Source organism: Phalacrocorax aristotelis, chromosome 16 (genome assembly GCF_949628215.1).
Source record: "Phalacrocorax aristotelis chromosome 16, bGulAri2.1, whole genome shotgun sequence".
Taxonomy (NCBI): domain Eukaryota; kingdom Metazoa; phylum Chordata; class Aves; order Suliformes; family Phalacrocoracidae; genus Phalacrocorax; species Phalacrocorax aristotelis.
Genome location: NC_134291.1, coordinates 346,834 through 371,878, shown reverse-complemented (window position 1 = coordinate 371,878; position 25,045 = coordinate 346,834). Strand labels below are relative to the sequence as shown.

The 25,045-nt window shown below is 46.6% G+C and overlaps 1 long non-coding RNA gene across 1 annotated transcript in view; it reads left to right on the top strand.

The window, feature by feature from the left end:
* Nucleotides 1–16,900, top strand: part of LOC142065317 (uncharacterized) — a 125,455-nt gene extending 108,555 nt beyond the window's left edge. The window contains exons 2-3 of the long non-coding RNA XR_012663348.1: nt 15,518–15,574; nt 16,801–16,900. This is a non-coding gene — a long non-coding RNA (uncharacterized LOC142065317). The remainder of the gene's footprint in view (nt 1–15,517; nt 15,575–16,800) is intronic.
* Nucleotides 16,901–25,045: the final 8,145 nt, after the last annotated feature.

Genomic DNA, 25,045 nt, shown 5'->3' with positions numbered 1-25,045 from the left:
TTAGGTTCCAAGCCTCAGTTTTAGCTGTTAAACTCTCACTTTCAGGGTCCAAACCCCTCTTTTAGTGCTCAGTGCCTCCTTTTAAGGTCCCAAACCCTGCCTTTTAGCATCAAATCCACTCTATTGATGCTCAAACCGTCATTTTTCCCTTCCAAACCATGCATTTGAGTCCAAACCCCTTGTTTAAGGCTCAAAGCCTCATTTTTAACAGCCAAACCCTCACTGTCACATCCAAACCTGTCTTTTACGTTCAAAGCCTCAGTATACGTTCCAAAGTTTCACTTTCAGCATCCAAACCCCTCTTTTAGGTTCACAGCCTCAGTTTTAGGCCCCACAGCCTTACCTTTAAGGCTCAAAGTCTTATTTTAAGTCCCAAACCCTCATTTTGGGGGTTCCAAAGCCCTGTTTTAAGGCTAAAAGCCCAGTTTTAGCTGCCAAATCCTCACTTTCAGGGTCCAAACACCTCTATTAAGGAATAAAGCCTCATTTTTAGCTGCCAAACCCCCACTTTTCAGGTCCAAACCTGTCTTTCTTAGGGTCAAACCCTCATTCTTAGGTCCCAAGCCCTCACTTTTAGGGTTCAAACCCCAGCTTTAAAGCTCACAGCCTCAGTTTTACCACCCAAAGCCTCACTTTCAGGCTCCAAACCCCTCTTTTAATGCTCAATGCCTACTTTTAAAGTCCCAAACCCTCACTTTTAGCATCCGAAACCCTCACTTTCAGGTGCCAAAACCTCATTTTTATTCTCCAAAGCTCTCTTTTCACCAGCAAAGCCTCAGTTTTAGGTCCCACAGCCTCACTTTTAGGGTGCAAACCTGTCCTTTAGGTTCCAAGCCTCAGTTTTAGCTGTTAAACTCTCACTTTCAGGGTCCAAACCCCTCTTTTAGTGCTCAGTGCCTCCTTTTAAGGTCCCAAACCCTGCCTTTTAGCATCAAATCCACTCTATTGATGCTCAAACCGTCATTTTTCCCTTCCAAACCGTGCATTTGAGTCCAAACCCCTTGTTTAAGGCTCAAAGCCTCATTTTTAACAGCCAAACCCTCACTTTCACATCCAAACCTGTCTTTTACGTTCAAAGCCTCAGTATACGTTCCAAAGTTTCACTTTCAGCATCCAAACCCCTCTTGTAGGTTCAAAGCCTTAGTTTTAGGCCCCACAGCCTCACTTTCAGGGTCCAAACCTGTCTTTTACGTTCAAAGCCTCAGTTTTAGCTGCCAAGTCCTGACTTTCAGGGTCCAAACACCTCTATTAAGGAATAAAGCCTCATTTTTAGGTCCCAAACCCCCACTTTTCAGGTCCAAACCTGTCTTTCTTAGGGTCAAACCCTCATTCTTAGGTCCCAAGCCCTCACTTTTAGGGTTCAAACCCCAGCTTTAAAGCTCACAGCCTCAGTTTTACCACCCAAAGCCTCACTTTCAGGCTCCAAACCCCTCTTTTAATGCTCAATGCCTACTTTTAAAGTCCCAAACCCTCACTTTTAGCATCCGAAACCCTCACTTTCAGGTGCCAAAACCTCATTTTTATTCTCCAAAGCCCTCTTTTCACCAGCAAAGCCTCAGTTTTAGGTCCCACAGCCTCACTTTTAGGGTGCAAACCTGTCCTTTAGGTTCCAAGCCTCAGTTTTAGCTGTTAAACTCTCACTTTCAGGGTCCAAACCCCTCTTTTAGTGCTCAGTGCCTCCTTTTAAGGTCCCAAACCCTGCCTTTTAGCATCAAATCCACTCTATTGATGCTTAAACTGTCATTTTCCCCTTCCAAACCGTGCATATGAGTCCAAACCCCTTGTTTAAGGCTCAAAGCCTCATTTTTAACAGCCAAACCCTCACTTTCACATCCAAACCTGTCTTTTACGTTCAAAGCCTCAGTATACGTTCCAAAGTTTCACTTTCAGCATCCAAACCCCTCTTTTAGGTTCACAGCCTCAGTTTTAGGCCCCACAGCCTCACCTTTAAGGCTCAAAGTCTTATTTTAAGTCCCAAACCCTCATTTTGGGGGTTCCAAACCCCTGTTTTAAGGCTAAAAGCCTCATTTTTAGCTGCCAAACCCTCACTTTCAGGGTCCAAACACCTCTATTAAGGAATAAAGCCTCATTTTTAGGTGCCAAACCCCCACTTTTCAGGTCCAAACCTGTCTTTCTTAGGGTCAAACCCTCATTCTTAGGTCCCAAGCCCTCACTTTTAGGGTTCAAACCCCAGCTTTAAAGCTCACAGCCTCAGTTTTACCACCCAAAGCCTCACTTTCAGGCTCCAAACCCCTCTTTTAATGCTCAATGCCTACTTTTAAAGTCCCAAACCCTCACTTTTAGCATCCGAAACCCTCACTTTCAGGTGCCAAAACCTCATTTTTATTCTCCAAAGCTCTCTTTTCACCAGCAAAGCCTCAGTTTTAGGTCCCACAGCCTCACTTTTAGGGTGCAAACCTGTCCTTTAGGTTCCAAGCCTCAGTTTTAGCTGTTAAACTCTCACTTTCAGGGTCCAAACCCCTCTTTTAGTGCTCAGTGCCTCCTTTTAAGGTCCCAAACCCTGCCTTTTAGCATCAAATCCACTCTATTGATGCTCAAACCGTCATTTTTCCCTTCCAAACCGTGCATTTGAGTCCAAACCCCTTGTTTAAGGCTCAAAGCCTCATTTTTAACAGCCAAACCCTCACTGTCACATCCAAACCTGTCTTTTACGTTCAAAGCCTCAGTATACGTTCCAAAGTTTCACTTTCAGCATCCAAACCCCTCTTTTAGGTTCACAGCCTCAGTTTTAGGCCCCACAGCCTTACCTTTAAGGCTCAAAGTCTTATTTTAAGTCCCAAACCCTCATTTTGGGGGTTCCAAAGCCCTGGTTTAAGGCTAAAAGCCCAGTTTTAGCTGCCAAATCCTCACTTTCAGGGTCCAAACACCTCTATTAAGGAATAAAGCCTCATTTTTAGCTGCCAAACCCTCACTTTCAGGGTCCAAACCTGTCTTTTTTAGGGTCAAACCCTCATTCTTAGGTCCCAAGCCCTCACTTTTAGGGTTCAAACCCCAGTTTTAAAGCTCACAGCCTCAGTTTTACCACCCAAAGCCTCACTTTCAGGCTCCAAACCCCTCTTTTAATGCTCAATGCCTACTTTTAAAGTCCCAAACCCTCACTTTAAGCATCCGAAACCCTCACTTTCAGGTGCCAAAACCTCATTTTTATTCTCCAAAGCTCTCTTTTCACCAGCAAAGCCTCAGTTTTAGGTCCCACAGCCTCACTTTTAGGGTGCAAACCTGTCCTTTAGGTTCCAAGCCTCAGTTTTAGCTGTTAAACTCTCACTTTCAGGGTCCAAACCCCTCTTTTAGTGCTCAGTGCCTCCTTTTAAGGTCCCAAACCCTGCCTTTTAGCATCAAATCCACTCTATTGATGCTCAAACTGTCATTTTCCCCTTCCAAACCGTGCATTTGAGTCCAAACCCCTTGTTTAAGGCTCAAAGCCTCATTTTTAACAGCCAAACCCTCACTTTCACATCCAAACCTGTCTTTTACGTTCAAAGCCTCAGTATACGTTCCAAAGTTTCACTTTCAGCATCCAAACCCCTCTTTTAGGTTCACAGCCTCAGTTTTAGGCCCCACAGCCTCACCTTTAAGGCTCAAAGTCTTATTTTAAGTCCCAAACCCTCATTTTGGGGGTTCCAAAGCCCTGTTTTAAGGCTAAAAGCCCAGTTTTAGCTGCCAAATCCTCACTTTCAGGGTCCAAACACCTCTATTAAGGAATAAAGCCTCATTTTTAGCTGCCAAACCCTCACTTTCAGGGTCCAAACCTGTCTTTTTTAGGGTCAAACCCTCATTCTTAGGTCCCAAGCCCTCACTTTTAGGGTTCAAACCCCAGTTTTAAAGCTCACAGCCTCAGTTTTACCACCCAAAGCCTCACTTTCAGGCTCCAAACCCCTCTTTTAATGCTCAATGCCTACTTTTAAAGTCCCAAACCCTCACTTTAAGCATCCGAAACCCTCACTTTCAGGTGCCAAAACCTCATTTTTATTCTCCAAAGCTCTCTTTTCACCAGCAAAGCCTCAGTTTTAGGTCCCACAGCCTCACTTTTAGGGTGCAAACCTGTCCTTTAGGTTCCAAGCCTCAGTTTTAGCTGTTAAACTCTCACTTTCAGGGTCCAAACCCCTCTTTTAGTGCTCAGTGCCTCCTTTTAAGGTCCCAAACCCTGCCTTTTAGCATCAAATCCACTCTATTGATGCTCAAACTGTCATTTTCCCCTTCCAAACCGTGCATTTGAGTCCAAACCCCTTGTTTAAGGCTCAAAGCCTCATTTTTAACAGCCAAACCCTCACTTTCACATCCAAACCTGTCTTTTACGTTCAAAGCCTCAGTATACGTTCCAAAGTTTCACTTTCAGCATCCAAACCCCTCTTTTAGGTTCACAGCCTCAGTTTTAGGCCCCACAGCCTCACCTTTAAGGCTCAAAGTCTTATTTTAAGTCCCAAACCCTCATTTTGGGGGTTCCAAACCCCTGTTTTAAGGCTAAAAGCCTCATTTTTAGCTGCCAAACCCTCACTTTCAGGGTCCAAACACCTCTATTAAGGAATAAAGCCTCATTTTTAGGTGCCAAACCCCCACTTTTCAGGTCCAAACCTGTCTTTCTTAGGGTCAAACCCTCATTCTTAGGTCCCAAGCCCTCACTTTTAGGGTTCAAACCCCAGCTTTAAAGCTCACAGCCTCAGTTTTACCACCCAAAGCCTCACTTTCAGGCTCCAAACCCCTCTTTTAATGCTCAATGCCTACTTTTAAAGTCCCAAACCCTCACTTTAAGCATCCGAAACCCTCACTTTCAGGTGCCAAAACCTCATTTTTATTCTCCAAAGCTCTCTTTTCACCAGCAAAGCCTCAGTTTTAGGTCCCACAGCCTCACTTTTAGGGTGCAAACCTGTCCTTTAGGTTCCAAGCCTCAGTTTTAGCTGTTAAACTCTCACTTTCAGGGTCCAAACCCCTCTTTTAATGCTCAGTGCCTCCTTTTAAGGTCCCAAGCCCTGCCTTTTAGCATCAAATCCACTCTATTGATGCTCAAACCGTCATTTTTCCCTTCCAAACCGTGCATTTGAGTCCAAACCCCTTGTTTAAGGCTCAAAGCCTCATTTTTAACAGCCAAACCCTCACTTTCACATCCAAACCTGTCTTTTACGTTCAAAGCCTCAGTATACATTCCAAAGTTTCACTTTTAGCATCCAAACCCCTCTTTTAGGTTCACAGCCTTCAGTTTTAGATCCCAAACCCTTACCTTTAAGGCTCAAAGTCTTATTTTAAGTCCCAAACCCTCATTTTGGGGGTTCCAAACCCCTGTTTGAAGGCTAAAAGCCTCATTTTTAGCTGCCAAACCCTCACTTTCAGGGTCCAAACACCTCTATTAAGGAATAAAGCCTCATTTTTAGGTGCCAAACCCCCACTTTTCAGGTCCAAACCTGTCTTTTTTAGGGTCAAACCCTCATTCTTAGGTCCCAAGCCCTCACTTTTAGGGTTCAAACCCCAGTTTTAAAGCTCACAGCCTCAGTTTTACCACCCAAAGCCTCACTTTCAGGCTCCAAACCCCTCTTTTAATGCTCAATGCCTACTTTTAAAGTCCCAAACCCTCACTTTAAGCATCCGAAACCCTCACTTTCAGGTGCCAAAACCTCATTTTTATTCTCCAAAGCCCTCTTTTCACCAGCAAAGCCTCAGTTTTAGGTCCCACAGCCTCACTTTTAGGGTGCAAACCTGTCCTTTAGGTTCCAAGCCTCAGTTTTAGCTGTTAAACTCTCACTTTCAGGGTCCAAACCCCTCTTTTAATGATCAATGCCTCCTTTTAAGGTCCCAAACCCTGCCTTTTAGCATCAAATCCACTCTATTGATGCTCAAACTGTCATTTTTCCCTTCCAAACCGTGCATTTGAGTCCAAACCCCTTGTTTAAGGCTCAAAGCCTCATTTTTAACAGCCAAACCCTCACTGTCACATCCAAACCTGTCTTTTACGTTCAAAGCCTCAGTATACGTTCCAAAGTTTCACTTTCAGCATCCAAACCCCTCTTTTAGGTTCACAGCCTCAGTTTTAGGCCCCACAGCCTTACCTTTAAGGCTCAAAGTCTTATTTTAAGTCCCAAACCCTCATTTTGGGGGTTCCAAAGCCCTGTTTTAAGGCTAAAAGCCCAATTTTAGCTGCCAAATCCTCACTTTCAGGGTCCAAACACCTCTATTAAGGAATAAAGCCTCATTTTTAGCTGCCAAACCCCCACTTTCAGGGTCCAAACCTGTCTTTTTTAGGGTCAAACCCTCATTCTTAGGTCCCAAGCCCTCACTTTTAGGGTTCAAACCCCAGTTTTAAAGCTCACAGCCTCAGTTTTACCACCCAAAGCCTCACTTTCAGGCTCCAAACCCCTCTTTTAATGCTCAATGCCTACTTTTAAAGTCCCAAACCCTCACTTTAAGCATCCGAAACCCTCACTTTCAGGTGCCAAAACCTCATTTTTATTCTCCAAAGCCCTCTTTTCACCAGCAAAGCCTCAGTTTTAGGTCCCACAGCCTCACTTTTAGGGTGCAAACCTGTCCTTTAGGTTCCAAGCCTCAGTTTTAGCTGTTAAACTCTCACTTTCAGGGTCCAAACCCCTCTTTTAGTGCTCAGTGCCTCCTTTTAAGGTCCCAAACCCTGCCTTTTAGCATCAAATCCACTCTATTGATGCTCAAACCGTCATTTTTCCCTTCCAAACCGTGCATTTGAGTCCAAACCCCTTGTTTAAGGCTCAAAGCCTCATTTTTAACAGCCAAACCCTCACTGTCACATCCAAACCTGTCTTTTACGTTCAAAGCCTCAGTATACGTTCCAAAGTTTCACTTTCAGCATCCAAACCCCTCTTTTAGGTTCACAGCCTCAGTTTTAGGCCCCACAGCCTTACCTTTAAGGCTCAAAGTCTTATTTTAAGTCCCAAACCCTCATTTTGGGGGTTCCAAAGCCCTGTTTTAAGGCTAAAAGCCCAGTTTTAGCTGCCAAATCCTCACTTTCAGGGTCCAAACACCTCTATTAAGGAATAAAGCCTCATTTTTAGCTGCCAAACCCTCACTTTCAGGGTCCAAACCTGTCTTTTTTAGGGTCAAACCCTCGTTCTTAGGTCCCAAGCCCTCACTTTTAGGGTTCAAACCCCAGTTTTAAAGCTCACAGCCTCAGTTTTACCACCCAAAGCCTCACTTTCAGGCTCCAAACCCCTCTTTTAATGCTCAATGCCTACTTTTAAAGTCCCAAACCCTCACTTTAAGCATCCGAAACCCTCACTTTCAGGTGCCAAAACCTCATTTTTATTCTCCAAAGCCCTCTTTTCACCAGCAAAGCCTCAGTTTTAGGTCCCACAGCCTCACTTTTAGGGTGCAAACCTGTCCTTTAGGTTCCAAGCCTCAGTTTTAGGTCCCACAGCCTCATTTTCAGGGTGCAAACCTGTCCTTTAGGTTCAAAGCCTCAGTTTTAGGTCCCACAGCCTCACTTTCAGGGTCCAAAGCCTCACTTTTAATGCTCAGTGCCTCCTTTTAAGGCCCCAAATGCTCCCTTTTAACATTGAATCCACTCTATTCATGCTCAAACCGTCACAGACAAGCACGACTGCTCCAAACCTCATTTTGGATGTTGTGGTGCAGGAGCGCAGCCTAAGCTGGAGAGTTCCTCCTTCTTACCCGCTGCCTGCGCAGTTTCTTCATCCAAGCACCTATAATTTTGGTAGGTATTACACGGCTTTGAGTAGTGATAAGCTTAAACCGAGCTCAAATGCCATTTATTGGTCCTCCTGTTCACTGTTTGTCACGCAAAACCCCAACCTCCCCCCACCCAGCTGTGACGGCGTTGTACTGACCAAGTATGTACTACTGTGACACCCGTCTGACAGGCGGCTGGGTCTGTGGGTTGGGTGCTTCTGTAACGCAGCCCGTGACGTGGTGCTGGCGATCAGATGAAATGACTCTGGACTGAAGCTCAAAGCGCAGCACCTCGATAGCCCCGGAGGTAAAATTTCTACACTCAGTCATCACTTTTCTAGAAGAGGTTGTGTCGTGGTTCAGCCTCAGCTGGCAACTGAACACCACGCAGCCGCTCGCTCACACCCCCCCCCACCCCTGTGGGATGGGGAAGAGAATCGGACGAGCAAAAGAACTTGTGGGTTGAGATAAGCACAGTTTAATGATTACAATAAAATGATGATGATAAATGATTATGATAATAATGACAATAATGTTAATATAATAAAAGGGAAAAGGAAGGAAAGGGAAAACAGGGAAAAAAAACACAGAAACACGAACGATACAGCCGCTCACCACCCGCCGACCGACGCTGCCCATCCCCGAGCCGCGATTGCTCCCTCCCTCCCCCGGCCAGCCCCTCCCAGGTAGCATACTGGGCATGACGTTACATGATATGGAATATCCCTTTGGTCAGTTTGAATCCGCTCTCTTAGCTGTGCCCCCTCCCCTCCCAGCTTCTTGTGCACCCAGCAGAGCATGGGAGGCTGGACATGTCCTTGACTAGTATAAGCGCTGCCCAGCAACAGCCTAAACATCTGTGTGTTATCTCAACAGGGTTTTTTTCCATGCTAATTTCAAAGCACAGCACTATACCAGCTAGAGTGAAGAAAATTAACTCTATCCCAGCTGAAACCATGACAGGTTGTAAGTGATGTGACGAAGAAAATGGGTACTTGGTTGTACCTTTCCAGAGGTTGCGATGAAAAAAAGGTTAAACTGGTGCTTCCATCACGGTGAGAGTATGGAATGTTGTCCAGCGTTCGTTGTCTCTGCAGATGGCAGGTGCTTGCTGAGCTCTGGAGTTGTTCATATGACATGCAGCGGCTTCCAGAAGGAGGTGAGCTTTTACTGTGTCTTTATTGAGAATGTCAAGAGATGGACCTTTCCTAAGCTTTCTATGGCGCTGCTTTTAGCGTCAGAGGCCATTTTATGCTGCTCCTGCCCATCCACACGCGTAACTGCAATTGTACCCTGCCAGTTTTATGCAAATGGAGATGTTTGAGGTCCCCTCTTGGGCGTGTAAACCCACTGTTGCCTCCCGTTGAAGCACGATCAGGGCCTGAATGTCTAGAAAGGAAGACAGCGCTGCTCTAGGAGCAGGAAGAGAAAGTCGGGGAAAGCTGTTCCTTCTCTCTCATCAATGAGTCCAACTGCCTGCGTGGTCCTGAGTTTGGGTTTTGATCCCTGATGAGCTGGGAAAAGGAGGGCAGACTGGAGAAAAGGAAGCATCGTTCCCTCAGAACAACCTTCCCCCCGTCAGTCTCTCAAAGCATGAGGTTCCGTGCAGGAGCTGACGATGGGGGTGTCTCACTCAGATGCGAGCTGTTGCCAACAGCCGCTTGCTGCACTCTCTGTGATCATTTGCTTCCAAGGACGTGGGCTGCAGCAAACAATTACCGTTGGCAGCTCTACCTGATGACTTCCTCACCACTTCCCTGCATTTTCCCTTCATCGGTCGGCTTTGCTGCAGCCTCTCAAAGCAGATCTTCACCTCTGTAGCCTTTGCCTTGTGCTGCGGTCGCCCAATTGACTCCTCTGGGACTGCCCTCTTGTTGCTGCAACACCTCAGTCACCTTTAGCTCGTGACACCCACCACCTTCTCTCTGCTTTATCCCATCGCAGTGACTTCACCCCCCTCCTTCAGAGGTTTCCCATTTGCAGGGCACCAACCTTTCTCTCTCCTCTGAAGAATTTCCATGAGAGATGCAGCCTTTGTGATGAAGAGCCCATCTTCACCCAGGCAGGCTCTAAGCGAAATGCTCAGCAAGCGAGTCATCAGGCAGAGGAGCACTTAGTAGGAAGGGGAGAGCGGTCTTTCCCTGCCCTCATCTTCCTCTCTACTGGATTCCTCACCAGATCTGTGGGGGTGCGTTAGGGCAAAGAGCCCTTGTGCACAGTGTGGTAGCTAACATGGATTTCTTGGCAAGTTGGCCTGGCCCATAGGCTGTTTATTTTGCAAGCCTGACATAGACTCTGACATTCACATCGGGTGATCTGATGTCAGCTCCCCTTTGGAAGCAATTGGGAAAGGAAGAAGTCTTTTAATACCCGTTGCTGAATTGTGACTCTATCATTCAGAGACTGGTTAGGCATTTGAGCAGGGATTGCTTGTGAATGTGAGCAAGGCAAATTTCAGAATTAGGGACAAGGCGCTCGGTTTGGAGTTTTGTCTGCCGCCATAAGCCGTACTCGGTGTGTTTCCTTGTCTGACACTGGTTTTCAGAGAAAGATGGAAATCTCCCGTGTGTGTCCTCATGTGCAGAAATGGCTTTGAATGTGATGATTTTTCCTAGAAGGGAAAGATAGTTTTGAATGTGCTTAAAAAATGAAAGAAACAAACAAAAATCAAAACCCCAAAAAAGGAAGATTTGATGCAGGATCAGGTTTGCGCCCCGCAGTACAAGAAGGACATCGCGTCGCCGGAGCGTGTCCAGAGAAGGGCAACAAAGCTGGTGAAGGGCCTAGAGAGCAGGTCTTACGAGGAGAGGTTGAGGCAACCGGGGTTGTTTGGCCTGGAGGAGAGGAGGCTGAGGGGAGACCTTATCGCTCCCTGCAACTACCTGAAAGGAGGTTGTAGTGAGGTGGGGGTTGGCCTCTTCTCCCAGGTCACTAGCGATAGAACGAGAGGAAAGGGCTTCAAGCTGCGTCAGGGGAGGTTTCAATGGGATATTGGGAAAAATGTCTTCCCTGCAAGAGTGGTCAGGCCTTGGAAGAGGCTGCCCAGGGAGGTGGGGGACTCACCATCCCTGGAGGTATTTAAAAGACATGTAGACGTGGCACTTGAGGGCATGATTTAGGAGACATGGTATTGTTGGGTTCACGGTTGCACTTGCTGATCCTGGAGGGCTTTTCCAACCTTAATGGTTCTGTGATTCTATGTTTCTATGATCATTTCACCTGGAAGAAGTACCAGAACCAGCTGCAATGAGCTACTCCTTAACAGCGCACATCTGTGCCTGCCTGTGCTTTGCCCTTCTGAAGGATTGCCACGGCATTAGAACACAGTGTTTGAAGTGCCTAAAACCGAAACCTATTAGACCGTAACTGTTTCACTTCTTTTCTGTCATTTTAGAAAATGACAACTTAATGTTTGGGGTGTCGTAACTGCTTCATGTCTTCGTAGTCTGGAAAGCTACTTGATCTTGGCTTCGCCCTTTCCATGCAAACGTTGCAGAGTTCTGTTTGTTCTGTCCCCTTCATGCACCCCTGATGGGAAACTTCTCTGCACCCCGTGTGCCGTGGGTATAAGCAGGGCACGTTGCTGAGAATAGTTAATTGGGACTCAGTAAGTTGAGACTATAAAGCAGAGGCATGCGACTAAAGATCAGAGTTAGCCTTTGGTAAGTTGTCACGTCAGAGGGAAAATTTCCTGTGCTCCTCCCAGCAACAAGCAGCCCAGCCTGTGAGGCCCGAGTGAGGGCACAGTTAGAAACAAGCACTTACTGTTGGTGGTTGGGATGTTGAAAGCAGGTGGGATTCTCCTTTTCTTTGTCTGCTACATTTAGGAGGAGCAGTTAGACTCGGTCTTGTCAGCTGCTGCCCAGACAGGTTCTGTAGGGCTTCTGACCGGCTGCATTAAGCTTTGGACATCTAAAGGTAACACTTCTTATGTGGTTTTTATGTTGCATATTTTTTTAGTTTGGAATTCTTGATTCATTTCTTTTTTGTTCTCTCTTTTTAAAGAGCAGCCAAGTTCTGCTGCTAATGTAGAGTTTGCCCTTGACTGGACATGGAGCAAAGTGATCTATACAAAAGGCGCATTTGACCAAATCTGTGAGTACTAGTGCAGCCATGCTGCAAACCTAGAGTCATTCTTTCCAGCTGAGCTCATTCAGTGATCTGCTGGTAGACGGTCTTGCCCGCAGATCTGGAAGTGCACTTTGCGACTCTGAACTTGCTCTGCAGGCTGACGCTTTCCTACTTGCTCTTGAAAAGGTGTTGTGCTGTTTGACGGCTCCTGCAGCTCCACTGACCCGCAGAGGTTACAGGCTCTTCAGCGCCGCCAGTTGCTTTTGAGCAACCTTAGCAGAGTCTTAAACTGCTTTCTAACAGTAGCCCACGAGCTGGCTGGAAAAGGTTTGTCATAGTATTTCTAATTCTCTGGTATGTTTTATTAAGATTTGGAATGATGCTGGGGCTGTAATTGTGGGAAGAGGAGCTGTTGTTGGTTTTGCTGATTGGCAGAAAGTCAGATGTAGCGGGGAGAAGGGGCTTAAATGGGAGGGGTTGGGGCTGCCACTTAACGCGCGTTGAGTTCAGGGCAAGAGTTTGTTGTGGGGCTGGTGCGAGTGGGTGGGGAGGCTGCGTTCAGCAAGGAGCTGTGCAAGCACCCGGCTTGAAATTACAGCAGCGGGATGTGGCACTGTGAAAAATGCTCCCTTTGATTGTCAGCTAGCAGTGTGTAATTGCATGCAAATATTGGATTGGAAATTACTAAAAAAGGAAAGGAAGTATAAATGAGTGACATGTGAAGTGAGTTGCATGAATTTCTGTAGCTGTTTCTATTACAAATTGTTCTTGGCATATTGAGGAGGAAAGAGAATATCCCTTTGCTAGAGTAAAAATCTCTGCTCTGTGAAAAACAGATGTCTTATCCATGAGTGCATTTAACTGTTCAGGCTTTCCTTTTTTTATGTAACTGTTAGTGAATCTGCTTCTTTGTAGGGGTTGCTTGTGATTGTGGGTTTTTTCTTCAGAGAAGGACGTGTTACGGAGCGAAAAAAATGCGGAGGCAAAGATTTCTACCGTGTTATTTTTCTACTTTCGCTTTAGTGCAATGAGGGGAGTTTTATTAAAAAACAAAACAAAGCAAAGCAAAAGAAATTGCATACCAACAGTCCTCTTAAGCTTGTTTTTACCTGTTTTGCAGACTTGACAAAGAAGCTGGCAGAAACCAGCCTCACAGCTTTGTATGCACGAGTGGTCCTCTGGTTCTGTTGGTCCCGTCTCCTGCCCGAGGGCTCAGGTAAGCATAAACTGTCCTGCATTTGTAGCAGTAAGTGGCTCCTATGAACAGCTGCTTAGCCGTGGTTCTGTCAGTGCATCATCAATACCAAGTCGTGCCGGTTCAGTGACAGCAGATGCTGAAGTTCTGCTGCTGAAATGGAGGTTTGACTGGTTTTTTTCAACTACGTCGTGTAGAATGATGCCAACAGTTTCTTTCCGGGCTGTTTCTCAGAAACAGCACTAAGCCTCTGAGTGAAGGAGTTGCTCGTGCCCACAGCTTGAAATACTTGGGATTTTAAACAAGTAACTCCTAAAGCACCAACACGGGAATGCTTGATTTTACAGTAAAAGCACGGCCTGCATGTTTTGAACTTGTTACTGATTGTTTGAGGAAAAAATACACCTTGGAAATAGTTCATCATTTGGATGGGTTATAAATTCTATTGTCAGCCTTAATTGCCTTACGCATGCTCACGTGACGTGTTTAAACACCCATTCCCTTTGAGAATTGGGGTTTTTTCTTTATAGTGAACCTCAGCTGACACTACATGTTCTGGATGCGACCTCAGCTGTAAACTTGAAATGGCGCTTGGGACAAGAAGGAATTGACTCCTGTGTCTTCGGTCTCTTTTAGCAAAGGCAGAAGGAGGATTGGCTTCTTTCAAAGTCAGAGGCTGGCCTGTGATTTTGATGCTCAGCTTGTGTGTTCTGTCTTTTTTAGTCAAAAACTGTAGGTTGAAAATGTGATATGACCTCTTTAACTTACTACTTATTTATTGCCTGTAGGAGGTGATATGCGTTTCTCTAGACCTTTCTACAATTATGCTCTGATTCAGAGCTACTACACGGGTCATCGACAGAAACTGGAGCGTTTATCAAGGTAAGATTGCAGGAAAGCTCTAGAACAGTTCCGCTGCAAATTTCAGAAGCGGCAGCGAGTGGCTTTTCCATCAACAACTGCATTTGCTACGCTTCATGCATTTGCTGGCAACAGCCTTGACTTCAGTGATGCGCGTGTTCTGCAGAACACAGAGGTTACTTTCCTGGGTTAAAACGTTGATATATACCTCTGCTTAGTGCCCTTTGTTGGTATCATCGTTTCTTTGAAGTGCACGTAATTCACTGGCTATTCTGTGTGATTTGTGACTACTGGAAAAGGGCATGTGATGAGGACAGGATCAGTCACGGCCAGGTCAGCGAGGCACGGCCTTTGCAGAGCAATTGTTCTGGACACAGAAGAAAGCATGTTTTAAAAACCAAAAATAATCTCTCTCCTTGACGAGTAGTAGATGGCGATAAGGGGATTGGCCCAAATCTCCTACTCCCAAGCACCTCGGTGTCATTTAAGGAGATGGGCAGAGGTCCACGCAGCTGGCACAGCCAGCGCTCTCCTGGCGACTGGATAAAAGTGCCTTCCTCACGGGAACTCCCTTTCCTGGACTGGCTCCCTGGCATATAGGTGATGTGCCTTGGGTTAGGTGAGAACAGATTTTAATTTGGCACCTGTACTGTAACTAAAGGAAGTCCTAAAGAAGCTCAGGCTGTGGCACCGTGAACAAGGTGCTGCAGGAGGAGTCCAGGTGGAGGCTGCTCTATGTCAGGCGTTGGCTTTCAAGCTCCTCTTCCTGAGGTTCCTTCTGAGGTAACTCTCGTACAGGCTCACGGGCTCCTTAGAAGCACCACCTCCAGCGTGCTGCTTCTGCTCATCCTCCTCGGGAAATGAAAGGCTGGCGTCGCAGCCCGCAGGAGCCTGCGATGGGCTTCTGAGGAATGCAGTGTTTAACAGGCCAGCCCTCCGTCACTGTGATGGCATGTGCAGAGGCACAAACGTGCTGCTTCAGGTGGTACCAGAATTCAGCTGTGGGCTCAGCTTTGTGACCGTGACTGTTTTTCAGTAACAGAAGCGAGGTGCTGAGAACAAAGCCGGACATTTCCGTGCTGTGGTCTCACCGCTGTGTGTGGGAACACTCCCGCTGGAGGCGTGAGATTTGGGGTAGCTTTGCTCACATTGCCTTTGTATTACAAGTAATGCGGCACAAAAGAAAAACCGAAAACTAAAAGGTCACTGCAACTTTCCCCTTAATAGGGGAGCTTCTAGGATTTGTACGTGGAGCTCCTTTAATAGTTCACTATGATCTAATGAACACCTTTCACCTGACTGAGAAATTTCTTTCCAGTCTATTTCAAGTCACGATCATGCCTGTGTCTGTTTGTTCCGTTCTTGGGCTCGTGGGAGCTTTTGCTGGTTTTGTTGTGGCTGGAGGAAATCTGTGACACCGCGAGGCTGGAATTAGTGTTTTCCTCTGTCAAATCCCCGCTACGTTTTGTTCCAGAGGCAAATGGGACTCTGACTGCCTGATGGTCGATGGTATGGTTTCCCAGTTGGGAGACCAAGTTGAGGAGATGTGGCGGAGAGAGGAAGGAGGAACTGGGAAATACCCACCTCCTAGTTTACGGGTGAGTGTTGTGTTCCCTGAAAACAACCACCACCACCACAGACCCCAGCCCCAGCCCAGCCCTCCCCCAAAGCCAATGATTTCTCAAAGAGAGGAGTTTTTAAAAACCTTTTCCCTTTTCATTCCAGGCACTGCTGGAGCTCTATTTGCTAGAAGGCGTTGAAGAAAGCCACAAACATGCAATTGTATCCCTTGGAGTTATTTCTGTCACACCTCCAGTATACGCGCATCAGTGGTCTGAAATGTCTGTCACCTACGCGTTCGATGCATTTTCTAATTTATGCTTCAAACACAGTGCAAGGGAAAACATGTAGTTTAGAATGAAGGCACAGAAGGAAGCTTTGATTATTTGTTTGTACTGTGGATTTTTTAGGAATTTTTAAATTGTTTTGTTGCAAAATCTTTTCTGATGTGAGAAAAGAGGTTTACTAAGCAATGTTAAAGGTAGAAAGCTCCCCTAGATTTTCTCAAAACGTAAACTGTTTTTCATTTTTGAAGCACCCATACCTGTAGCAAACAGCTGCTTCCTCGAGCGATGCACTTAGAATGTGCTGCTTCAGAGCAAAAGGATTTCTGACAGTGGTTTACCAGGACCTGATTTTGCTGAAATCATCCATTCTCCAGCACAGCTAAGAGGGCTTGCTTTTGTGCTGTTACAAGTGCGGGCACACAGAATAATAAAGAGAGAGAAGAGAAAAGCCACTGGGCAGAAACTGAATTTTTAAGCTGCCGAAATACACTGTGTTGCTTTGGTTGTTTGTTGCCTGGCCCGAGAGGGGAGCCTAGAGAGCAGGGGCTTTAAAAGCTGTTGCACCCCGGAGCTCTCTGATGAGAATAGACCCCCCAAAACAGCTGTCAGAAAGGGAAAACGACACTGCTGATGAGTGATCCACATACTGGTTTAAATCCAGTTTTAATCATTCAGAGCTAAGCTGTGCTGTAAGGACACCCTGATTTCAGTTGTTTCATATATGCTGGAAGGGAGGGAAAAACCAGCTGTAGAATTTGTTTGCTTTAATAATCAAGCATTGGCCGTTCACGTGTTTTGAATGTCCAGCCGGTGGCTCCAGTGACTAAAGAGGGAGCCTGAGTTTCCAACGGAACTGTTTAAATATCGAAAGGCAACCTTCCTGAATTCCTTAGAGAAATCAGAGAGTCTGTCTTTCTGGTTATTTATTCAGAATGCAATTTTGTTGTTAGGGCCTGACTACCTTCAGGTTGCAACAGCGTAAAACGGCAAGACTAATACATGAGTATTTTCTGCGTCCTACCACTATGATATTCTTATTTCCTTTTATTATTTATTCCTATTATATTAATCATAGGAATAATATTATTTCATGTGATTATTTCCTGTGATAAATTGTTGGTCTTGCAAATTTATTAGCCTTAATTAGATACTTGATATCAGACAATTTACTTGCTGCTAGACATCATGCATTCCTTTCCGGACAAAACAGAATCTTCTGTCGACCTCTTCGCAGCTGCCTTTGCCATCCCTTCGGGCCTTGTTAAGCTTATTCAAGGATTTTGGCTTCTAGACCACAAGGACTATGAAGTAAGCATGTGACAGTTTAGTTAGGCATACGTTGTGGTACAAGGCTATGATCTAGCAAATGACTTTAAAAACCTGGTGCTTAGCTAACAACAGGTGATAAAACATGGGAAGCTTCTTTTGTAATCCTGCTCCAGCAGCACCTTCAGCAATACGTCATGATCTGCAGTTTGGTTTTAATTACGTTGACAGGAAATGGATTAAGACAATGAAGAAGTCAACGTTAATGCTTGACGTGTGACTTGCCAAAGCCGTCTGTTCAGGTTGTTCTCAGCAGAGCAGTCGAGCACTTTCTCAAAAGCAGTGGTTTGGGTACTTTAAATAGTCAAACGACCATCCTAGCAGCAAGATTTGAGACAGAAGACCGCAAAAGTGACTCTTCAATCTAATTCATGTTCCTTCTGACGCTGAGGGTTGCTCTTTGCCTGTCACAATTTTAATACAACCTGTCTGGGAGAATAACTTGTATTTATAAGAAGTGATGTTTGCCTATGGGGATTTGGTTACCCTAGCCAAGTGTGAATCACTCCTTTTAAAAGACTCTGGTTTTTTTCTGTATGGGTAACTGTTTTTTTTTTTTTTTTTCCTGCAAATAGTAAAGAATTTATATTTACCTGTCCGGTATCAAGGACATTCACCCTTACTGAAGAAACTTTTGAACAGTTTTGTTGTGTGCTTGTGTGTCCAGTCTGATCCCCTCTGTACAAAGAGGATGTGGCCAGGCTGGAAGGGGTCCAGAGAGGGGCCACCAGGATGATCAGAGGACTGGGAAGCTGCCATACGAGGATGGGCTGGGAGAGCTGGGTTTGTTCAGCCTTGAGAAAAGGAGGCTCAGAGGGGATCTCATCCCCGTGTACCAGCACTTAGGGGGTAGCTACAAAGAAGGTGGAGACTCCCTTTTTACACGGAGTCGCATGGAGAGGGCAAGGGGGATGGCCACAGGTTGCTCTTGGGGAGATTCCGATTGGCCACCAGAGGGAAATTTTTCACACTGAGGACAGTCACCGTTGGAATAATCTCCCCAGGGAGGTGGTTGACTCGGCCACGTTGGACACCTTCAAGAGTCGTCTGGACAGGGTGCTGGGCCATCTTGTCTAGACTGGGCTCTTCCCAGAAAGGTTGGGCTAGGTGATCGCTGAGGTCCCTTCCAACCTGGGATTCTGTGATCTTAGTAAACCTGATCTCCACCTTCTGCAGAATTCCCTGGCCCTGCTCTTTCACCCAGCTACAGTCAAACCTGTGTCGTGGCAACACGTGAGAATTCTTCAGTCCCTCATGTGCCAAGGAGAGCATAGGCGAGCCCTCAGATACATGCAGGTGATGAAGCCACCATTCTCAAGCAGTTGTGAAGAGTGGCTTTTCCTCACTGTGCTGTTGTCCAATAGGTAAAGAAATATATGCCACCATTTTGGCATTGAAATACTGCGAAAGGTGGAGAACAAACACTAGAAATCACAATCCCCTAAATTTCCTTTAAACTTTGAGCACAGTAATTGTGGGGCATCTTTTTAGTTATACTATTAATACGCCTTTACATCTCAAAAAATTAACTACAGGTGCATGGCGGAGGCTTGGGGTCTGCTGCAGGAAGATGCTGCTCAGTTACAGGAGGAAGAGCTATTAAAAGATATGTATGACATCTGTCGGGAGACAGGACTAGTGGAAGACTTCCTGAAGCTGCCTTTCGCAGACTCTGAACAAGTAAGTGTGGGCAAGAAAAAAATCTTCTTTGCCAAGAGAAGAGGCAGGATCGTCATATATGTTTTAAAATGTGTTATTTCTCGTAGAAGTGTTTGGAGAAATTTTTACAGACTCATGAAATTCTTTTAGTCCAGCACCTGCAGCGTGCCAACTGTACGGCAGCAGCACAGCTGAACCAGGCGATGAACGTTCATCTCACGGTAAGCGTAAAAGTCCTGCCAAGTGAGCCAGTTTCTCTCAGGGGTTACTAACCGGTTTAACAGCGCTCAGTAAGAATCCTGCTTTCTTTATCACACCCTTCTTTGAAATACTTGCAATAAGCCTCTGCACCTTACGTTACAGCTGAACCTAAAAGTTGAACAAAATGTGTCACTACTCCAAAGCTGCCCCGTGCAGTTGGAAATTCCGTGTTCCAGGCTGTTGTTGACTCCACTTCTGATAGTTTGTTTGCATCTGAGGATGAAATAAGTATCTTTCCTGTCAGCCGCTCTTACCGTTCAGATATTCAGCGACGTACGTTATGTAGGGTTCGGATGATTGGAAGTTGTTTGGGTCACTGTGGAATGAAGAGTGTGTTGTATGTCATCTCTGGTATCTTGCACGCAACTCTGGGTGCCAACCCACAGGCAACATTTACATTACGGGTTGTTCTTTTTATTATTTCCTCAAGTTATAGCGTGAGGTCTGCAATTCCACAGCTTTCATTTTACCACTTCTAGGACAAAAATTCTTACCTAACTTCTGTATCTCAAAATAGGCAGGTCAAATTTTGTGTTATGGGAACTTCTGTTGTGGTTCTGTGATCCACTTGCTGTTTCAGGGAACCATAGTTCTCCAGGGAAGCAAACTTACCCAGGTGGCTTTGGAAGGTTTAGGTCCTGCATTTGAAAGCTTCCATCCAGGGGGAAGGGGTGTGTAGGTAGCTTTCTCTTCCTCGTTTTAATCCTCACTTCCTTTTGTCCAACGTAACCCGCCGTTGCCCTGGAGATTCAGTCACCTGGGGCAGTGGCGTTTCAGGAAAAACAAGGGCAAGGCTGCTGTTTTGTCAGCCACGCGAAACTTGTGGGTGCTGACAAGCGTGTCAGAATGAGGTTCTGCAGAGTGCCGGCATGGTTCTAACTATAAGTTGTATGTTCTGTTATTATTCTAGTCTTCCTTCCGCTTGGCTAAAAAATGGGGTGAAACTTCTTGCTTTACGCTTTTTGTTCATCAGAACGATCGTGCTCCTCGCTGGAGACAGAGAGCAGTTGCCAGAAATTCTCTCTCAGGCCAACACAGCAAGACCCTTCCTAGAGGTCCGAGGCAGCTGGCTGCAGGGAGAGCCAAGCCTTCCCGTCTGCCTTCATCCGGACCAAGAGGAGGTAATTTTGGGGGGGAACATAACGCACAACTAACCATCGCTTTGATTGCACCAGGCTGATCGTTTTTCCCTCATGCTTTACAGCCGCAAGACCAAAGCCATTCTCGACGGTAACAAAACCAGCTAATGCAGGAAATGTGGATCCAAGAGCACCTTTCAGCAGTCGTGTATTGGCCAAAGTTAGAGAGTTATGGGTAGGAAATGAGCAGAAACCCAGTTGAGAGAGAGTTTTTTCTGTTATGATAATGTTTGTTATGCAAAATAGATATATTTACATTATGGTAAATGTGTTTAGAGAATTTCAGAGAGCTGAAACTAAAACAATGATTAGCATCAAGCTATTGGTGTACACATCTTGCTAGACTTGATTGTGTGATCAAATAGTGATCTCTTCCCACTTGCTGACATCTTTCTGCTTTGTTTCTGCCTCTTTTACTTTAAAATAGGCAGAACGATAAAGAGCAGGAAAGAGGCCAGTAGCTGTCAGATGAGTTTCCTACAGGTGGTAGGGCCAAATCAACCTCAATTCTGGTATACTTGGACTTGAGGGCAATGAAGGTCAGTTACTGTCCTTCTCTGCTGTCCTTTTGTCATGAGAAAAGACCAAGACCTTGGACAGATCGTACTACAAGGACATGCCCGGCGTGCAAATAAGGCCGCAGATAACTAAGTAGTTTAATCCCCCATCAGAACCCCTTCCCATGGAAGATGACTCTCAGGGTTGTCAGCGCACTCCATTTATTTGCTGCAATTCATCCCTTCCCATGTTACCAACCATAGTCTCTTGTGAGTTGTTAGGCAATGCTTGTAACCTCTTAGTCTAGGCTAGCTGGAAAATGCTATGAAATAATAGAATTTCTCGTAGTAAGATTGCATTTGTTTCTTATGTTGTTGGTACTTTTGTCTTCTGTGCAAAACTTGCAGGTTTCCATCGCAGGAATGCTGTTCTCACCAAAGCAGTCATGATAATGAGTGCCTTTGGATGCTCATAGAGAAATGTTCTGCGGTTCCTTTTGAATGACATCTGTTCCTCAAATAAAAAGCGTTTCCCAATGCACTGTGCTGTGTGGGTGACCCATACATGAGGCAGAGGGAAAAATGCAAGTGGCGGTTCCTGATGTGCCTATTGGTTCAGGTCACTCACTCCTGGGTTGTGCATCACCCGGTGTGGTTCAAGAGCAGGCTTATCCCACAGCAGCCATCGGTGTGGTGTGCCTTGCTCTTGAACTGGGTTTAAACCCAGACTAGACCATGACTTATTAGTGAAAGCCTGATTGCTGGTAGTTTGATACTACGGCTGTAATTTGAATACAGACAGAGAGAGAAGGATGCAGGAAGGAGGTGTGTGACTTCTGTGAGCACAAGCGTGTGTGACCCTAGGAATCCAGGGCACAGGAAAGCCTTTGCTTCTGATCCAGCCTATTGGTCTCAGAGGAGCTTCCTAAAGGACGAGAACGGCATGCTCATCTCCGCAGGATCCAGCAGTTCCGTGGGCCAGGTAAGCCTTGAGTCAAAGAACCAACTGGAAGCAGCTGTCGCTAATACGCAGCTGGAGGCCAGTCAGTTCCTTTATCTCCCGTTACTAACACTCATGTCAGCGTAACGCAAAAGACCGGCATTTATCACTTTCCTGGTGTGAAGCAGTGGCTAGATTTTATCTGTGTTTCTGTCCTCCTGGAACTGAGTGTTACTGTCAAGTGTGCTTGCCAGTCTTGATTCTTAATTTAAACAGTCAGTGAGGGCTCTCCTGGCAGAGAGCAGTGCTTGTGTGTGCATTTGCCTGCTCGCTTATGAAGAGGAGGCACTTGATCATTTGTTAGAGAGAGGTCTTTGGTGATCATGGTCAGGGAGTGCTGGAGAGCTCCTGGCACGGTTATAACCCCACTCTGCCGGCGTACGGTCAGACGGGCTCAGGGGAGAGCCCATGAGCGACGATCGGATATGGTGCGAACAGAGGCTGGGTGCCCATTGTGCGCCAAGAGCTCTTCAAAGCCCCCCGCACTCGGGAGAACCACAAGCAGTGCCAGGTGGGATTAGCACAAAGTGATGCTACATGGAGTAAATGGGTCGCACTGGTCACCCAGCGGGCTTGAATAGGAAACCCCAGTGGCCCAGGAACCTTGGAAGTGACCATGGGCTGGCCAGAAGGCAAAGACTTTGGAATATCACCAGAGGAGGGGGTGCCACGTGCTGAAGAGGCCCCACTGTATAACAAACTGTCGGAAGATGAAAAGCAATACGCCCTGTTCATTGTAAGCGCCGTGTGCTTACAATGGTGGATGCAACGACCGGCTGGCTGGAAACATATTCCATCCCCACGCCACTGCCCGGACACCATCCTGGGTCTGGAAAAACAAGTCCTGTGGCGACATGGCACCCCAGAGAGTGGTCAGACAGCGGACTCATTTCCAAAGCAACCTCATAGACAGCTGGGCCAAAGAGCACGGCATTGAGTGGGTGTATCACACCCCCTGTCACGCACCAGCCTCTGGGAAAATGGAGCGGTACAATGGACTGTTAAAAACTACGATGAGAGCAATGGGGGGTGGGACATTCAGGCCCTGGGGTGCACATTTGGCAAAAGCCACATGGTTAGTCAACAGGAGGGGATCTGCCAGGCGAGCTGGCCCTGCCCAGTCAGAAATCCTACATCCTGTGGAAGGGGATGGAGTCCCTGTAGTGCACACAAAAAGTATGCTGGGCAACACAGTCTGGGTTCTTCCTGCCTCAGGCAAAGGCAAAGCCATTCGTGGGATTGCTTTTGCTCGAGGACCTGGGTGCACTTGGTGGGTGATGCGGGAGGACGGAGAAGTCCGATGTGTGCCTCAAGGGGGTTTGATTTTGGGCGAAAACAGTCAATGAACTGAATGGGGCAATGTGAACTGCTATATAATATTGTGTGTCACCTCTGTGTTGTATCCATTATACCAGAGTACGAGCCTCCCAACCCATGGAAGATAAACTGTGAAACAAGCAGAGTGCAGCAGTGACGGAAGGATGCCTGACTCGGCGTGCAGCAGCCCAGGTATGGGACCTGGGCATGGCGTGAGCGGTGTGGAATAAGGGGAGGCGGCTGTGCTGGTTTTGGCTGAGAAGGGGTTAATTCTCCTCACCGTGGGGGGCGGCTGCCTTTCCGGCTTCCCGCGCTCTGCTGCGGGGGGTGGGGTGGGGCTGGGAGGGGCCGCGGTGGGGGCGGCTGACCCCGACTGGCCAGTGGCATGTTCACTCCATACCACGTGACACCACGACCAGGATATTAAGGGGGTGAGGTGGGGTGGGGGGGGCAGTTGCGGCTCGGGAGCGGCGCGGCGTCGGGTCGGCGGTGGGTGAGCGGCGGCGGCGCGTGCGGTTCGTTCCGGCGGTTCGTTCCCCCTCTCCCGCCCCCCCCCCCCCGCCCTTCCCCCCCCTTTCCCCCCACCCCGCGGGGCTTTGCGCCTCTCGTTGTTCTCCTTTCCATTGCATTTCTGTTGTTGTTTCTTTTAATTTCATTTATGAAACTGTTCTTATCCCAACCCACGAGCGTTACCGTTCTGATTCCCTCCCCCATCTACCGGTGGGGGAGGGGGCGAGCGACTGCGTGGGGCTGAGCTGCCGGCCAAACCACCACAGACCCTAGAAGTGAAGATTTGGAATTTAAAACGGAGGCTTTTAGCTTTAAAAGTGGGGTATGGACCCTGAAATTGAGGGTTTGGGATATAAAAATGAGGCTTTGCGTGGAAAAGATAGGTTTGGAGCTTAAAAGTGAGGGTTTCGGACTCCTAAATGAGGCTTTGTGCCTTAAAAGTGGGGTTTGGACCCACAAGACAGAGTTTGGCTGTGAAAAAAAGGAGGCTTTGTGCCTTAAATGAGGGGTTTCGACCTTGAAAGTGAGGGTTTGGGACTGAAAAATGAGGCTTTGAGTGTTGAAAGACGGGCTTGGGACATAAAGCCCTCCCTTCTAGCATCGAATCCTGTCTATTAATGCTCAAATCATGATTTTTTCCTTCCAAACGGTACGTTTGAGAGTCAAACCCCCTTGTTTAAGGCTCAAAGCCTCATTTCTAGGTTCCAAAGTTTCACTTTTAGCACCCAAACCTGAGCTCACTTTTAGGAGCCAAGACCTCATTTTTTATGTCCAAAGCCTTATTTCCACTGGCAAAGCCTCATTTTTAGATCCCAAACCCTCACGTTCAGGGTCCAAACCCCTCTTTTTATGCTCAAAGCCTCATTTTTACCCCCCAAAGCCTCACTTTCAGTGTCTAAACCAGTTTTAAACCTTGCAGCCTCCGCTTATGGGGCCCGCAGCCTCTGCTTATAGGGTCCTGCCAACCCTCATTTTTTTGAGTTCCAAACCCTCTTTTAAGGCTCAAAGCCTCCTCTTAAGGTCCCAGACCCTCTCTCTCAGGGTGCAAACCTGTCATATTTACTCTCAAAGCCTCTTCTATATCTTGCAAAGCCTCACGTTTAGCTGCCAAACACGTCTTTTAAGGCTCAAAGCCTCAGTTTTCTTTTCTAAACCTCCACTTTCAGGGTCCAAACTGCTCTATTAAGCATTAAAACCTCACTTTTACGTATGAAAACCTCATTTGTAATGTCCAAAGCCCTATTTTCAACTGCCAACCCTCATTTGTAGATCCCAAACCCTCACTTTCAGGGTCGAAACGCCTCTTTTAAGGCCCAAAGCCTTATTTTAGGTCCCAAAGCCTCATTTTTTTTTGTTCCAAACCCCTGTTTTAAGGCTCAAAGCTTCATTTTTAAATCCCAAACCCTCACATTCACGGTCCAAACCTGTCTTTTAGGTTCAAAGCCTCAGGTTTAGGTCTAAATGCCACACTTTCAGGGTCCAAACCCCTCTTTTAAGGCTCAAAGCCTTATTTTAAGACCCAAACCCTCATTTTTGGTGTTCCAAATCCCTGTTTTAAGTCTAAAAGCCTCCTTTTCATATCCCAAACCCTCACTTTTCAGGTCCAAACCTGTCTTTTTTAGGGTCAAACCCTCATTCTTAGGTCCCAAGCCCTCACTTTTAGGGTCCAAACCCCAGTTTTAAAGGTCAGAGCCTCA